Source organism: Oncorhynchus keta, chromosome 19, assembly GCF_023373465.1.
Source record: "Oncorhynchus keta strain PuntledgeMale-10-30-2019 chromosome 19, Oket_V2, whole genome shotgun sequence".
NCBI classification, from domain to species: domain Eukaryota; kingdom Metazoa; phylum Chordata; class Actinopteri; order Salmoniformes; family Salmonidae; genus Oncorhynchus; species Oncorhynchus keta.
This window is the reverse complement of record NC_068439.1, coordinates 30,096,146-30,114,886: the sequence shown is the minus strand read 5'-3', so window position 1 is coordinate 30,114,886 and position 18,741 is coordinate 30,096,146. Positions and strand designations below refer to the sequence as shown.

General features: G+C 44.9%; 1 pseudogene; it reads right to left on the bottom strand.

Moving 5' to 3' along the window:
* LOC118377046 (trafficking protein particle complex subunit 9-like) overlaps window positions 1-18,741 on the bottom strand; it is a 459,082-nt pseudogene that overhangs the window by 355,199 nt on the left and 85,142 nt on the right.

The window sequence follows — 18,741 nt, the reverse complement described above, 5'->3', positions numbered from 1 at the left end:
GAGAGTTTCTCCATTTCCTCCACATACATTCCCCCCTCACAGTCACCCTACTTCAATGAAGAGAGTTTCTCCATTTCCTCCACATACATTCCCCCCTCACAGTCACCCTACTTCAATGAAGAGAGTTTCTCCATTTCCTCCACATACATTCCCCCCTCAGAGTCCCCCTACTTCAATGAAGAGAGTTTCTCCATTTCCTCCACATACATTCCCCCCTCAGAGTCACCCTACTTCAATGAAGAGAGTTTCTCCATTTCCTCCACATACATTCCCCCTCAGAGTCCCCTACTTCAATGAAGAGAGTTTCTCCATTTCCTCCACATACATTCCCCCCTCACAGTCACCCTACTTCAATGAAGAGAGTTTCTCCATTTCCTCCACATACATTCCCCCCTCACAGTCACCCTACTTCAATGAAGAGAGTTTCTCCATTTCCTCCACATACATTCCCCCCTCACAGTCACCCTACTTCAATGAAGAGAGTTTCTCCATTTCCTCCACATACATTCCCCCCTCACAGTCACCCTACTTCAATGAAGAGAGTTTCTCCATTTCCTCCACATACATTCCCCCCTCAGAGTCCCCCTACTTCAATGAAGAGAGTTTCTCCATTTCCTCCACATACATTCCCCCCTCACAGTCACCCTACTTCAATGAAGAGAGTTTCTCCATTTCCTCCACATACATTCCCCCCTCACAGTCACCCTACTTCAATGAAGAGAGTTTCTCCATTTCCTCCACATACATTCCCCCCTCAGAGTCCCCCTACTTCAATGAAGAGAGTTTCTCCATTTCCTCCACATACATTCCCCCCTCAGAGTCCCCCTACTTCAACGAAGAGAGTTTCTCCATTCTAGAGGGGGAAATTAGTCACTTTCAGGCCCACGGCAACGTACTGGTCTGTGGAGACCTGAATGCTAGAACAGCAGAAGAACAAGACACTATTAACAGTCATGGGGATAAACACCTACCAGGAAGCAACAATCTTTCCCTCACCACAGACCCCCCAGAAACAACTATGACAAAGTGAAAAACAAAAACAGAGTACAGCTCGCGAAGCTCTGTGGAACACTGGGTCTGTACATAGTCAATGGTAAGCTGAGAGGGGACTCTTTCGGTAGGTACACCTACAGCTCTGTGGAACACTGGGTCTGTACATAGTCAATGGTAAGCTGAGAGGGGACTCTTTCGGTAGGTACACCTACAGCTCTGTGGAACACTGGGTCTGTACATAGTCAATGGTAAGCTGAGAGGGGACTCTTTCGGTAGGTACACCTACAGCTCTGTGGAACACTGGGTCTGTACATAGTCAATGGTAAGCTGAGAGGGGACTCTTTCGGTAGGTACACCTACAGCTCTGTGGAACACTGGGTCTGTACATAGTCAATGGTAAGCTGAGAGGGGACTCTTTCGGTAGGTACACCTACAGCTCTGTGGAACACTGGGTCTGTACATAGTCAATGGTAAGCTGAGAGGGGACTCTTTCGGTAGGTACACCTACAGCTCTGTGGAACACTGGGTCTGTACATAGTCAATGGTAAGCTGAGAGGGGACTCTTTCGGTAGGTACACCTACAGCTCTGTGGAACACTGGGTCTGTACATAGTCAATGGTAAGCTGAGAGGGGACTCTTTCGGTAGGTACACCTACAGCTCTGTGGAACACTGGGTCTGTACATAGTCAATGGTAAGCTGAGAGGGGACTCTTTCGGTAGGTACACCTACAGCTCTGTGGAACACTGGGTCTGTACATAGTCAATGGTAAGCTGAGAGGGGACTCTTTCGGTAGGTACACCTACAGCTCTGTGGAACACTGGGTCTGTACATAGTCAATGGTAAGCTGAGAGGGGACTCTTTCGGTAGGTACACCTACAGCTCTGTGGAACACTGGGTCTGTACATAGTCAATGGTAAGCTGAGAGGGGACTCTTTCGGTAGGTACACCTACAGCTCTGTGGAACACTGGGTCTGTACATAGTCAATGGTAAGCTGAGAGGGGACTCTTTCGGTAGGTACACCTACAGCTCTGTGGAACACTGGGTCTGTACATAGTCAATGGTAAGCTGAGAGGGGACTCTTTCGGTAGGTACACCTACAGCTCTGTGGAACACTGGGTCTGTACATAGTCAATGGTAAGCTGAGAGGGGACTCTTTCGGTAGGTACACCTACAGCTCTGTGGAACACTGGGTCTGTACATAGTCAATGGTAAGCTGAGAGGGGACTCTTTCGGTAGGTACACCTACAGCTCTGTGGAACACTGGGTCTGTACATAGTCAATGGTAAGCTGAGAGGGGACTCTTTCGGTAGGTACACCTACAGCTCTGTGGAACACTGGGTCTGTACATAGTCAATGGTAGGCTGAGAGGGGACTCTTTCGGTAGGTACACCTACAGCTCTGTGGAACACTGGGTCTGTACATAGTCAATGGTAGGCTGAGAGGGGACTCTTTCGGTAGGTACACCTACAGCTCTGTGGAACACTGGGTCTGTACATAGTCAATGGTAGGCTGAGAGGGGACTCTTTCGGTAGGTACACCTACAGCTCTGTGGAACACTGTGTCTGTACATAGTCAATGGTCCTTCTGTAGCTCTTTGGTAGAGCATGGCGCTTGTAACGCTTGTAACGCCTGGGTAGTGGGTACGATCCCCGGGACCACCCATACGTTTTATCTTTGGATAAAAGCTCTGATAAATGGCATATATATACATATATATAATGGTAGGCTGAGAGGGAACACTTTTGGTAGGTACACCTACAGCTCATCCCTTGGCAGCAGCACTGTAGACTACTTCCTTACTGACCTAAACCCAGAGTCTCTCAGAGCCTTCACAGTCAGCCCACTAACACCTCTCTCAGACCACAGTAAAATCACAGTGTATCTGAGAAGAGCAGAACCTAACCATGAAGCATCACGGCCCAATAAATGACATGGTACAAAACAGGCCTGTAGATGGAGTGCAAACAGTACAGACATCTACCAAAAAGCAATTAGTAGCCAAAAAATACAATCTCTCCTGGACAACTTTTTAACATTCTCCTACAGCAATGAAGGTGTAAATTTGGCTGTTTGGAACATAAACTTTATATTTGACAAGTTAGCCTCCTTGGCTAATTTAAAGAAGCATAAGAGCAAACCAGAAATAACAGATAATGAAAAATGGTTTGATAATGACTGCAAAAATCTAAGAAAGTCATTGAGAAATATATCTAATCAAAAACACAGAGAACCAGACAACAAAAATATAGGCCTTCAATATGGGGAAACACTGAAGCAATACAAACACACCCTAAGAACAGAGGAACAGAACATTAGAAATCAGCTGGATGGAATTGAGGAATCCATAGAATCAAACCACTTCTGGGAGAATTGGAATAAATTAAACAAACCTCATCATGAGGAATTGGCTATCCAAAATGGGGATATGTGGAGAAATCACTTTGTAAACCTCTACAGCAATATAACAACGAGCCCAGAACAAAACGATATACAAGAAAAATTACAAATCCTTGAATCAGCAGTCAAAGACTATCAGAATCCTGCGGATACCCCAATTACAGAAGAAGAATTATTGGAAAAACTATGCACTCTCCAACCCAAAAAGGCCTGTGGTGCTGATGGTATTTTAAATGAAATTATCAAATATACAGACCACAAATTCAAACAAAGGCAAAATCTACTCGTGTTTTGTAGATTTCAAGAAAGCATTTGATTCAATTTGGCACGAAGGTCCTTTTTATAAACTAATAGAAAGTGGTATTGGAGGGAAAATATATGATTTTATTAAGTCAATGTACACTAAAAACAAATGTGCAGTTAAAATTGGCAACAAGCAAACAGACTTCTTCTCTCAGGGACAGGGAGTGAAACAGGACTGCCCAATAAGTCCAACACTATTTAACATCTACATTAATGAATTGGCAAAAACAATAGAAGAATTGGCAGCACCAGGTCTCACCCTACACTACACTGAAATCAAGTGTCTGCTGTACGCAGATGACCTGGTGCTGCACCTAGATCTAGATCATCTTCACAGGTTCTGTCAGACCTGGGCTCTGACCATTAACCACAGGTTCTGTCAGACCTGGGCTCTGACCGTTAACCTAAAAAAAAAACAATATAATGATATTCCAAAAAAGGTCCGGAAATAAGGATGACAAATATAAATTATATTTTGACACAGTTCTATTAGAACACACAAAAACCTACATATATCTAGGACTAAATACAACACAGGAAGCTTTCACATGGCTGTGAAGGAGCTGAGAGACAAAGCAAGAAGAGCATTTTAAGCCATTAAAGGGAACATCAAAATTGAAATTCCAATTAGAATCTGGCTCAAAATGTTTCAATCAGTTATAGAACCAATTGCTCCATATGGCAGTGAAGTATGGGGTCCACTCTCTAATAATTAATTTACCAAATGGGACAAACATCCAATTGAAATACTGCATGCAGAGTTTTGCAAGACTGTATTGCAAGTGTAAAGAAAACCTCCAAATAAGGCCTGTAGAGCAGAATTGGGCCAAAACCCCCTCCTCATTCGAATAGAAAGAAGAGCCATCAAATTTCACAACCATCTAGAAACAAGTGACCCCAAAACCTTCCATCACACAGCTCTACAATGTCAAGAGATGAAACAAGAGAAGAGTCCCCTCAGCCAGCTGGTTCTGAGGCTCAGTTCACCAACCCAAACCAACCCCATAGAGCCTCAGGACAGCACTCAGAAAATCTGGCCCAACCATCATCAAAAAACAAAAATAAAAATATATGTCATATTGGAAAAACACCACAAAAAATCAAAGTAAACTTCAATGCTGTTTGGCTCTAAACAGACAGTACATGGTGGCAGACTATCTGACCACTGTGACTGATAGAAAACTGAGGAAAACATTGACTAGGTACAGACTCAGTGAGCACAGTCTGGCTATAGAGACCGGTCTGCACAGACAAACCTGGCTTCCCAGAGAGGACAGGCTGTGCTCACTCTGCTCCAGGGGAGAGGTAGAGACAGAGCTGCATTTCCTATTACACTGTGACAAATACTCAGACCTAAGAGAATATTTCTTTCCCAAAATTATAATTCAATACAAAAAATTGGAAACTATAAAATCAAATATTTATTGGGTGAAAAGCCCAAATGTGCCGTTTTGGCAGCCAAATATGTGTCCTGCCACAACCTGAGGGACAGCCAGTGAAAAGTGCAAATTAATGTCGATAATATTTCCCATCTTGTTTTGTTTTGTCTTTCATACCACGTCATGTGTCTTCTCAGTCATGTTGACACTGGTCTACTACTATTGCTTTAATGTATTGTTGTTCTGATCAATATTGTTGTTGTAGTTGTTGTTAATGGTAATCCCATGTCCACTACTACTATTATTAGTGCTGTTGGTCCCACAATTTATCTATATATATATATATATATATATATATAATATATATCAATTCTTTTATTTTAGATATGTATACTTTGACAATGTAAGTAATAATGAACTTGCCATGTCAATAAAGTCCATTTAATTGAATTGAATTACAGAGAGAGACACAGAGAGAGAGATAGACAGAGAGATACAGACAGAGAGAGATACAGAGAGAGAGAGAGAGACAGAGAGAGAGAGAGACAGAGAGAGAGAGAGACAGAGAGAGAGAGAGAGAGAGAGAGAGAGAGAGAGAGAGAGAGAGAGAGAGAGAGAGAGAGAGAGAGAGAGAGAGAGAGAGAGAGAGAGAGAGAGAGAGAGAGAGAGAGAGAGGGAGAGAGAGAGAGAGAGAGAGAGAGAGAGAGAGAGAGAGAGAGAGAGAGACAGAGAGGGATGGATACAGAGAGAGAGATAGAGAGACAGAAAGAGAGAGACAGAGACAGAGAGAGGGATACAGAGAGAGAGACACAGAGAGAGAGAGAGAGAGAGAGAGAGAGAGAGAGAGAGAGAGAGAGAGAGAGAGAGAGAGAGAGAGAGAGAGAGAGAGAGAGAGAGAGAGAGAGAGAGAGACACACAGAGAGAGAAAGACAGAGATACAGAGAGAGGGATAAAGAGAGAGACACAGAGAGAGAGAGACAGAGAGAAAGAGACAGGGAGAGAGAGACAGAGAAGAGGGAGAGAGAGAGAGAGAGAGAGAGAGAGAGAGAGAGAGAGAGAGAGAGAGAGAGAGAGAGAGAGAGAGAGAGAGAGAGAGAGAGAGAGAGAGAGAGAGAGAGAGAGAGAGAGAGAGAAAGAGACAGAGAGAGAGAGACAGAGAAGAGAAGAGAGAGACAGAGAAGAGAGAGCCTGACAGGAGCAGGCAGGCAGGAAACTACAGCAAAATTAAACCAATGAATTATAGATAACATGGAAAGCACTTTACCTATTGAATAGATATTTAAATGTATTTGTTGTTATTTTTTCCCCTCTTGACTTGTTTGTTTACTTTCTGGTGAAGACGTGACTGTCAATCTTGTTAGTCTGGAAGCGGTGATATTATACTGATAAATCAGGTGTGGGAGGTGATGACGCTATCCTACAACTCGGTGTCCCTGATGTTTTATTCACACAGATGCCTGTGTGTGTGTGTGTGTGTGTGTGTGTGTGTGTGTGTGTGTGTGTGTGTGTGTGTGTGTGTGTGTGTGTGTGTGTGTGTGTGTGTGTGTGTGTGTGTGTAATGATTCACTGTTCAATATAGCCTGCGTGATGAAAGAACAAGCTGTAAGGAAAGTACAGTATCTGAGCGCAGACGGCATCACACTAAGACAGGACACAACTACACTCAAAGTACAGTATCTGAGTGCAGACGGCACCACACTAAGACAGGACACAACTACACTCAAAGTACAGTTTCTGAGTGCAGACGGCTTCACACTAAGACAGGACACAACTACACTCAAAGTACAGTATCTGAGTGCAGACGGCATCACACTAAGACGGGACACAACTACACTCAAAGTACAGTATCTGAGTGCAGACGGCTTCACACTAAGACGGGACACAACTACACTCAAAGTACAGTATCTGAGCGCAGACGGCATCACACTAAGACAGGACACACTACACTCAAAGTACAGTATCTGAGTGCAGACGGCTTCACACTAAGACAGGACACAACTACACTCAAAGTACAGTATCTGAGTGCAGACGGCATCACACTAAGACGGGACACAACTACACTCAAAGTACAGTATCTGAGTGCAGACGGCATCACACTAAGACAGGACACAACTACACTCAAAGTACAGTATCTGAGTGCAGACGGCTTCACACTAAGACAGGACACAACTACACTCAAAGTACAGTATCTGAGTGCAGACGGCATCACACTAAGACAGGACACAACTACACTCAAAGTACAGTATCTGAGTGCAGACGGCTTCACACTAAGACAGGACACAACTACACTCAAAGTACAGTATCTGAGTGCAGACGGCATCACACTAAGACAGGACACAACTACACTCAAAGTACAGTATCTGAGTGCAGACGGCTTCACACTAAGACAGGACACAACTACACTCAAAGTACAGTATCTGAGTGCAGACGGCATCACACTAAGACAGGACACAACTACACTCAAAGTACAGTATCTGAGTGCAGACGGCTTCACACTAAGACAGGACACAACTACACTCAAAGTACAGTATCTGAGTGCAGAGAGCACCACACTAAGACAGGACACAACTACACTCAAAGTACAGTATCTGAGTGCAGACGGCATCACACTAAGACAGGACACAACTACACTCAAAGTACAGTATCTGAGTGCAGACGGCATCACACTAAGACAGGACACAACTACACTCAAAGTACAGTATCTGAGTGCAGACGGCATCACACTAAGACAGGACACAACTACACTCAAAGTACAGTATCTGAGTGCAGACGGCATCACACTAAGACAGGACACAACTACACTCAAAGTACAGTATCTGAGTGCAGACGGCTTCACACTAACACAGGACACAACTACACTCAAAGTACAGTATCTGAGTGCAGACGGCATCACACTAAGACAGGACACAACTACACTCAAAGTACAGTATCTGAGTGCAGACGGCTTCACACTAAGACAGGACACAACTACACTCAAAGTACAGTATCTGAGTGCAGAGAGCACCACACTAAGACAGGACACAACTACACTCAAAGTACAGTATCTGAGTGCAGACGGCTTCACACTAAGACAGGACACAACTACACTCAAAGTACAGTATCTGAGCGCAGACGGCATCACACTAAGACAGGACACAACTACACTCAAAGTACAGTATCTGAGTGCAGACGGCATCACACTAAGACAGGACACAACTACACTCAAAGTACAGTATCTGAGTGCAGACGGCATCACACTAAGACAGGACACAACTACACTCAAAGTACAGTATCTGAGTGCAGACGGCATCACACTAAGACAGGACACAACTACACTCAAAGTACAGTATCTGAGTGCAGACGGCATCACACTAAGACAGGACACAACTACACTCAAAGTACAGTATCTGAGTGCAGACGGCATCACACTAAGACAGGACACAACTACACTCAAAGTACAGTATCTGAGTGCAGACGGCATCACACTAAGACAGGACACAACTACACTCAAACTACAGTATCTGAGTGCAGACGGCATCACACTAAGACAGGACACAACTACACTCAAAGTACAGTATCTGAGTGCAGACGGCACCACACTAAGACAGGACACAACTACACTCAAAGTACAGTATCTGAGTGCAGACGGCATCACACTAAGACAGGACACAACTACACTCAAAGTACAGTATCTGAGTGCAGACGGCTTCACACTAAGACAGGACACAACTACACTCAAAGTACAGTATCTGAGTGCTGACGGCATCACACTAAGACAGGACACAACTACATTCAAAGTACAGTATCTGAGTGCAGACGGCATCACACTAAGACAGGACACAACTACACTCAAAGTACAGTATCTGAGTGCAGACGGCATCACACTAAGACAGGACACAACTACACTCAAAGTACAGTATTTGAGTGCAGACGGCATCACACTAAGACAGGACACAACTACACTCAAAGTACAGTATCTGAGTGCAGACGGCATCACACTAAGACAGGACACAACTACACTCAAAGTACAGTATCTGAGTGCAGACGGCTTCACACTAAGACAGGACACAACTACACTCAAAGTACAGTATCTGAGTGCAGACGGCTTCACACTAAGACAGGACACAACTACACTCAAAGTACAGTATCTGAGTGCAGACGGCTTCACACTAAGACAGGACACAACTACACTCAAAGTACAGTATCTGAGTGCAGACGGCTTCACACTAAGACGGGACACAACTACACTCAAAGGGAGACTACAATGAACAAACAGTGAACGGACAAAGATGAAATGGCTTTCAGTCATACTGAAAAAGTCGATAACAATTCTAACAACAGCCATTGTGTTGAGTCCATCTGATTTGGCACTGTATCAGAGTGAGAGAGAGAGAGTTCACACTCCTTGGATTCTGTGAGAAGCCAGAGTAGAACTCATCCTGAGAAGTCATCCGTCACAATCATGAGAAAGTCTGCTAAAACTGGAGGGTTTTCAGATCCCCCAAAAAATTATAACATTCAGGAGCTCGAGCTCCTGGTTTAATTATGGTATTAGCCAAGCGTGTATAAGGGATGAATTTATTTCATCATGGTTATTTATCGATGTTTTACAATGAAAATATTAGTAGGCCTAAAACTGTTTTACTTTGACATGGCAACTTCAGAAGGGTGTGTGTGTGTGAGTGTGAGCGTGTGTGTGTGTGTGTGTGTGTGTGTGTGTGTGTGTGTGTGTGTGTGTGTGTGTGCCCACCTATCTTCTTGGTGCGCTCCTCTCCTCTGGTGTGCATGATGATGGGAGAGTAGATGAAGGGACTCTTGGAGGACATGTTGTTTTCCAGAAGGTCTTTCTGCTTGTGGGGGCGCAGGCTGACGGGCAGATCCAGCAGCTTCACTGATCTGTAGCAGGGGAGAACCAACCAATCAATCAAATGTATTTATAAAGCCCTTTTTACATCAGCTAATGTCACAAAGTGCTGTACAGAAATCCAGCCTAAAACCCTAAACAGCAAGCAATGAAGATGCAGGAGCACAGTAGCTAGGAAAAACTCCCTAGAAAGACAGGAACCCAGTAAGAAAACCTAGAGAGGAACCAGGCTCCGAGGGGTGGCCATGCTGGGTGGAGATTTAAGAGTACATGTGGCCATTAAGGTCAGATCGTTTGTCAAGGGATGGGAGATGGAGAAGGAGTGAAGGAGGCAGAGAGAAAGAATTTATCTCAACAGCCATGAACATTAAAGGTCCTGAGAGAGAAAATGAGATTGATTTTGGCATGGTGACATGAGCCAATCACACACAACTCTGTCAATCAGATGGCAGCGGAACATAAATCCAGTAGAATTGGTGAATTGTGTCCTGAGGTTGAAGCCCAGGCCATTTAATGAGCAAAGCACTGTGAAGGTGTGAATTGGCGCTAGTAGACACAGCACTTATCACCTCTGTGAGAAGCCAGACATTCATCTATCTATCTACACACAGACAAACGGTACAGACGGTCCTCCATCTCTCCTGGTTCTACTAACGGCCCTGCCAACCCACAAATGGATACGGAGAAGATAGAAAACTGGGAGAAAAAGTGGCTATATAAGACAAGTGGGCAGAATTCTGAGTGAACCTACTGTAACCTAAACACTAGGCAACCTTTAAAGAACTATTGTATTAGCGCTTGTTGAGGTCAGTTTTTTATTTTGATTATGTGGGTTGAATGCTGTAACACAGAATAAAACAATGAATAAAAACCCAGTGACTTCTCATTACTGCTGATCACTTATTAACCATCATTTATTCACATGACTTTCATCAAATATTTTGGCTGCTGTGTATATTATTACATTTGTTTTATTTGACTATCATTTATTCCAAATCATCTCTACAGAGCTGCTGCCAATACCGTCTGACAAAATCACCGTTTGGTAGTTCTTCAAAGTAAATAAGGCTTTAATGACCGCTGAAAACCAATCAGGAATCACTTTGATCATGTGTTTTCAGTTAGAGATCCCTCACGCAGCAACAACTGTTCTCTACATCCCCCATGACACAGACCTGACTAGACGATGACACTTTGATCATGTGTTTTCAGTTAGAGATCCCTCACGCAGCAACAACTGTTCTCTACATCCCCCATGACACAGACCTGACTAGACGATGACACTTTGATCATGTGTTTTCAGTTAGAGATCCCTCACGCAGCAACAACTGTTCTCTACATCCCCCATGACACAGACCTGACTAGACGATGACACTTTGATCATGTGTTTTCAGTTAGAGATCCCTCACGCAGCAACAACTGTTCTCTACATCCCCCATGACACAGACCTGACTAGACGATGACACTTTGATCATGTGTTTTCAGTTAGAGATCCCTAACGCAGCAACAACTGTTCTCTACATCCCCCATGACACAGACCTGACTAGACGATGACACTTTGATCATGTGTTTTCAGTTAGAGATCCCTCACGCAGCAACAACTGTTCTCTACATCCCCCATGACACAGACCGGACTAGACGATGACACTTTGATCATGTGTTTTCAGTTAGAGATCCCTCACGCAGCAACAACTGTTCTCTACATCCCCCATGACACAGACCAGATGATGAGCAAGGCACTATGGTTACTGTAGTTAATTACCAAGTGTTATGCTCTAAACTAAGTAGAATATTGGCCTGTTAAACACTACAACTCACAAATAAATCGCACGGTTCAGGCTTGATTTGATTTATCTCCAGAGAAACTGTGTAATGTGCGCATTGAACTCACGGGGGGGATACCAACATTGTATTCAAATCATTTGACAGACATCTGTCAATTACTTATTTAAAAAGCCATAAAATAAGCGACATTTCGGTTTATCGCTCAGCACTACTTATCAATGACTAACTTGGCTAAATAAAATACATTCACTTGAAATGCATCAATTTGTCACGCCTTGGTCTTAGTATTTTGTGTTTTCTTTATTATTTGGTCAGGCCAGGGTGTGACATGGGTTTATGTTGTTGTATTTCGTATTGGGGTTTTTGTATTATTGGGATTGCGGCTGAGTAGGGGTGTTGTATGGGCTTGGCTGCCTGAGGCGGTTCTCAATCAGAGTCAGGTGATTCTCGTTGTCTCTGATTGGGAACCGTATTTAGGTAGCCTGGTTTCGCTTTGTATTTCGTGGGTGATTGTTCCTGTCTCTGTGTAGTGTTCACCAGATAGGCTGTATTTATGAGTTATTTCATGTATCGTTCCGTTTTCCTTCATTAAAGATCATGAGTAACCACCACGCTGCAATTCGGTCCGACTCTCTTTCTACAAACGAAGAACGACGTTACACAATTAAAAATAGCCAACTCAATTTACCAACTTCTTCGACCAAAAAACGGAAATCTTAAACTCTTTTCAAAAGCAATGCATGGACCTCTAAACATGTAGTTGAAAAAACTATTATTCACCAGAGCCTCCAGACTAGCCTATTCAAAAGAGTCTCCAGACAAGCCTATTCAACAGAGCATCCAGACAAGCCTATTCAACAGAGCACCCAGACAAGCCTATTCAACAGAGCATCCAGACTAGTCTATTCAACAGAGGCCCCAGACAAGCCTATTCAACAGAGTCTCCAGACAAGCCTATTCAACAGAGAATCCAGACAAGTCTATTCAACAGAGCCCCCAGACAAGCCTATTCAAAAGAGTCTCCAGACAAGCCTATTCAACAGAGAATCCAGACAAGCCTATTCAACAGAGCCTCCAGACAAGCCTATTCAACAGAGTCTCCAGACGAGCCTATTCAACAGAGTCTCCAGACTAGCCTATTCAACAGAGTCTCCAGACTAGCCTATTCAACAGAGTCTCCAGACTAGCCTATTCAACAGAGTCTCCAGACTAGCCTATTCAACAGAGTCTCCAGACTAGCCTATTCAACAGAGTATCCAGACTAGCCTATTCAACAGAGTCTCCAGACTAGCCTATTCAACAGAGTCTCCAGACTAGCCTATTCAACAGAGCCCCCAGACAAGCCTATTCAAAAGAGTCTCCAGACAAGCCTATTCAACAGAGAATCCAGACAAGCCTATTCAACAGAGCCCCCAGACAAGCCTATTCAACAGAGTCTCCAGACTAGCCTATTCAACAGAGTCTCCAGACAAGCCTATTCAACAGAGCATCCAGACTAGCCTATTCAACAGAGTCTCCAGACAAGCCTATTCAACAGAGCATCCAGACTAGACTATTCAACAGAGGCCCCAGACAAGCCTATTCAACAGAGTCTCCAGACAAGCCTATTCAACAGAGAATCCAGACAAGCCTATTCAACAGAGCCCCCAGACAAGCCTATTCAAAAGAGTCTCCAGACAAGCCTATTCAACAGAGAATCCAGACAAGCCTATTCAACAGAGCCCCCAGACAAGCCTATTGAAAAGAGTCTCCAGGGAGCCTATTCAACAGAGTCTCCAGACTAGCCTATTCAACAGAGTCTCCAGACAAGCCTATTCAACAGAGCCTCCAGACAAGCCTATTCAACAGAGTCTCCAGACTAGCCTATTCAACAGAGTCTCCAGACTAGCTTATTCAACAGAGTCTCCAGACTAGCCTATTCAACAGAGTCTCCAGACTAGCCTATTCAACAGAGTCTCCAGACTAGCCTATTCAACAGAGCCCCAGACAAGCCTATTCAAAAGAGTCTCCAGACAAGCCTATTCAACAGAGAATCCAGACAAGCCTATTCAACAGAGCCCCCAGACAAGCCTATTCAACAGAGTCTCCAGACTAGCCTATTCAACAGAGTCTCCAGACTAGCCTATTCAACAGAGCATCCAGACAAGCCTATTCAACAGAGCACCCAGACAAGCCTATTCAACAGAGCATCCAGACTAGACTATTCAACAGAGGCCCCAGACAAGCCTATTCAACAGAGTCTCCAGACAAGCCTATTCAACAGAGAATCCAGACAAGCCTATTCAACAGAGCCCCCAGACAAGCCTATTCAAAAGAGTTCCAGACAAGCCTATTCAACAGAGAATCTATTCAACAGAGCCCCCAGACAAGCCTATTCAACAGTCTCCAGAGAGCCTATTCAACAGAGTCTCCAGACTGCCTAGCCTATTCAACAGAGTCTCCAGACAAGCCTATTCAACAGAGCCTCCAGACAAGCCTATTCAACAGAGTCTCCAGACTAGCCTATTCAACAGAGTCTCCAGACTAGCCTATTCAACAACAGACTAGCCTATTCAACAGAGCCTATTCAACAGAGTCTCCAGACTAGCCTATTCAACAGAGCCCCCAGACAAGCCTATTCAAAAGACTCCAGACAAGCCTATTCAACAGAGTCCAGACAAGCCTCCAGAGCCCCCAGACAAGCCTATTAGTCTCCAGAAGCCTATTCAACAGAGTCTCCAGACTAGCCTATTCAACAGAGTCTCTATTCAACAGAGCCTCCAGACAAGCCTATTCAACAGAGTCTCCAGACTAGCCTATTCAGAGTCTCCAGAGAGCCCCCAGACAAGCCTATTCAACAGAGTCTCCAGACAAGCCTATTCAACAGAATCCAACAAGCCTATTCACCAGAGCCTCCAGACTAGCCTATTCAACAGAGTCTCCAGACTAGCCTATTCAACAGAGTCTCCAGACAGCCTATTCAACAGAGCATCCAGACAAGCCTATTCAACAGAGCACCCAGACAAGCCTATTCAACAGAGCATCCAGACTAGTCTATTCAACAGAGGCCCCAGACAAGCCTATTCAACAGAGTCTCCAGACAAGCCTATTCAACAGAGAATCCAGACAAGTCTATTCAACAGAGCCCCCAGACAAGCCTATTCAAAAGAGTCTCCAGACAAGCCTATTCAACAGAGAATCCAGACAAGCCTATTCAACAGAGCCCCCAGACAAGCCTATTCAACAGAGTCTCCAGACTAGCCTATTCAACAGAGTCTCCAGACTAGCCTATTCAACAGAGTCTCCAGACTAGCCTATTCAACAGAGTCTCCAGACAAGCCTATTCAACAGAGTCTCCAGACTAGCCTATTCAACAGAGTCTCCAGACTAGCCTATTCAACAGAGTCTCCAGACTAGCCTATTCAACAGAGTCTCCAGACTAGCCTATTCAACAGAGTCTCCAGACTAGCCTATTCAACAGAGCCCCCAGACAAGCCTATTCAAAGAGTCTCCAGACAAGCCTATTCAACAGAGCCTCCAGAGACAAGCCTATTCAACAGAGTCTCCAGACTAGCCTATTCAACAGAGTCATCCAGACAAGCCTATTCAACAGAGCACCCAGACAAGCCTATTCAACAGAGAGACTAGACTATTCAACAGAGGCCCCAGACAAGCCTATTCAACAGAGTCTCCAGACTCCAGACAAGCCTATTCAACAGAGTCAAAGAGTCTCCAGACAAGCCTATTCAACAGAGCCTATTCCAGACAAGCCTATTCAACAGAGTCTCCAGACTAGCCTATTCAACAGAGTCTCCAGACAAGCCTATTCAACAGAGCCTCCAGACTAGCCTATTCAACAGAGTCTCCAGACTAGCCTATTCAACAGAGTCTCCAGACTAGCTTATTCAACAGTCTCCAGACTAGCCTATTCAACAGAGTCTCCAGACTAGCCTATTCAACAGAGTCTCCAGACTAGCCTATTCAACAGAGCCCCCAGACAAGCCTATTCAAAAGAGTCTCCAGACAAGCCTATTCAACAGAGAATCCAGACAAGCCTCCAGACAAGCCTATTCAACAGAGTCTCAACAGAGTCTCCAGACTAGCCTATTCAACAGAGTCTCCAGACTCAACAGAGCACCCAGACAAGCCTATTCAACAGAGAGACTAGACTCCAGACAAGCCTATTCAACAGAGTCTCCAGACAAGCCTATTCAATCCAGAGCCTATTCCAGACAAGCCTATTCAACAGAGTCTCCAGACAAGCCTATTCAGAGCCCCCAGACAAGCCTATTCAACAGTCTCCAGACTATTCAACAGAGCCTATTCAACAGAGCCTCCAGACAGACTAGCCTATTCAACAGAGTCTCCAGACTAGCCTATTCAACAGAGTCTCCAGACTAGCCTATTCAACAGAGTCTCCAGACTAGCCTATTCAACAGAGTCTCCAGACTAGCCTATTCAACAGAGCCCCCAGACAAGCCTATTCAAAAGAGTCTCCAGACAGCCTATTCAACAGAGTCCAGACAAGCCTCAACAGAGCCCCCAGACAAGCCTATTCAACAGAGCCTCCAGACTAGCCTATTCAACAGAGTCTCCAGACTAGCCTATTCAACAGAGCCTATTCAACAGAGCCTCCAGACAAGCCTATTCAACAGAGTCTCCAGACTAGCCTATTCAACAGAGCCTCCAGACTCCAGACAAGCCTATTCAACAGAGTCTCCAGACAAGCCTATTCAACAGTCTCCAGACTAGCCTATTCAGACAGACTAGCCTATTCAACAGAGCCTCCAGACTAGCCTATTCAACAGAGTCTCCAGACAAGCCTATTCAACAGAGCATCCAGACTAGCCTATTCAACAGAGTCTCCAGACAAGCCTATTCAACAGAGTCTCCAGACAAGCCTATTCAACAGAGCATCCAGACAAGCCTATTCAACAGAGTCTCCAGACAAGCCTATTCAACAGAGTCTCCAGACTAGCCTATTCAACAGAGCCTCCAGACTAGCCAAGCCTATTCAACAGAGCCTCCAGACTAGCCTATTCAACAGAGCTCCAGACAAGCCTATTCAACAGAGCCTCCAGACTAGCCTATTCAACAGAGTCTCCAGACAAGCCTATTCAACAGAGCATCCAGACAAGCCTATTCAACAGAGTCTCCAGACTAGCCTATTCAACAGTCTCCAGACTAGCCTATTCAACAGAGTCTCCAGACTAGCCTATTCAACAGAGCCTCCAGACTAGCCTATTCAACAGAGTCTCCAGACTAGCCTATTCAACAGTCTCCAGACTAGCCTATTCAACAGAGTCTCCAGACAAGCCTATTCAACAGAGTCTCCAGACTAGCCTATTCAACAGAGTCTCCAGACTAGCCTATTCAAAAGAGCCCCCAGACAAGCCTATTCAACAGAGTCTCCAGACTAGCCTATTCAACAGAGCCTCCAGACTAGCCTATTCAACAGAGTCTCCAGACAAGCCTATTCAACAGAGTCTCCAGACTAGCCTATTCAACAGAGTCTCCAGACTAGCCTATTCAAAAGAGCCCCCAGACAAGCCTATTCAACAGAGTCTCCAGACTAGCCTATTCAACAGAGCCTCCAGACTAGCCTATTCAACAGAGTCTCCGGACTAGCCTATTCAACAGAGTCTCCAGACTAGCCTATTCAACAGAGTCTCCAGACTAGCCAATCCTATTCAACAGAGCCTCCAGACTAGCCTATTCAACAGAGTCTACAGACTAGCCTATTCAAAAGAGTCTCCAGACAAGCCTATTCAACAGAGCCTCCAGACTAGCCTATTCAACAGAGCCTCCAGACTAGCCTATTCAACAGAGCCTCCAGACTAGCCTATTCAACAGAGGCTCCAGACTAGCCTATTCAACAGAGTCTCCAGACTAGCCTATTCAACAGAGCCTCCAGACTAGCCTATTCAACAGAGCCTCCAGACTAGCCAATTCAACAGAGCCTCCAGACTAGCATATTCAACAGAGTCTCCACACAAGCCTATTCAACAGAGTCTCCAGACAGCCAAGCCTTTTCAGAGCCCCCAGACTAGCCAAGCCTATTCAACAGAGCCCCCAGACTAGCCAAGCCTATTCAACAGAGCCCCCAGACTAGCCTATACAACAGAGCCCCCAGACTAGGAAAGCCAATTCAACAGAGCCTCCAGACTAGCCAAGCCTATTCAACAGAGCCCCCAGACTAGCCAAACCTATTCAACAGAGCCTCCAGACTACCCAAACCTATTCAACAGAGCCTCCAGACGAGCCAAATCTATTCAACAGAGCCCCAGAGTAGCCTATTCAACAGAGCTTCCAGACTAGCCTATTCAACAGAGCCTCCAGACAAGCCAAACCTATTCAACAAAGCCTCCAGACGAGCCAAACCTATTCAACAGAGCCTCCAGACTAGCCAAGCCTATTCAACAAAGCCCCCAGAATAGCCAAGCCTATTCAACAGAGGCTCCGGACTAGCCAAGCATATTCAACAGAGCTCCAGACTAGCCAAGCATATTCAACAGAGCTCCAGACTAGCCAAGCCTATTCAACAGAGCCCCATAGTAGCCTATTCAACAGAGCCTCCAGACAAGCCTATTCAACAAAGCCTCTAGACTAGCCTATTCAACAGAGACTCCAGACTAGCCTATTCAACAGAGCCTCCAGACTAGCCTATTCGACAGAGATCCAGACCAGCCTATTCAACAGAGCCTCCAGACTAGCCTATTCAACAGAGCCTCCAGACTAGCCTATTCAACATAGCCTCCAGACTAGCCTATTCAACAGAGCCTCCAGACTAGCCTATTCGACAGAGATCCAGACCAGCCTATTCAACAGAGCCTCCAGACTAGCCTATTCAACAGAGCCTCCAGACTAGCCTATTCAAAAGAGCATCCAGATTAGCCTATTCAACAGAGTCTCCAGACTAGCCTATTCAACAGAGTCTCCAGACTAGCCTATTCAACAGAGTCTCCAGACTAGCCTATTCAACAGAGTCTCCAGATTAGCCTATTCAACAGAGTCTCCAGACAAGCCTATTCAACAGAGTCTCCAAACAAGCCAATTCAAC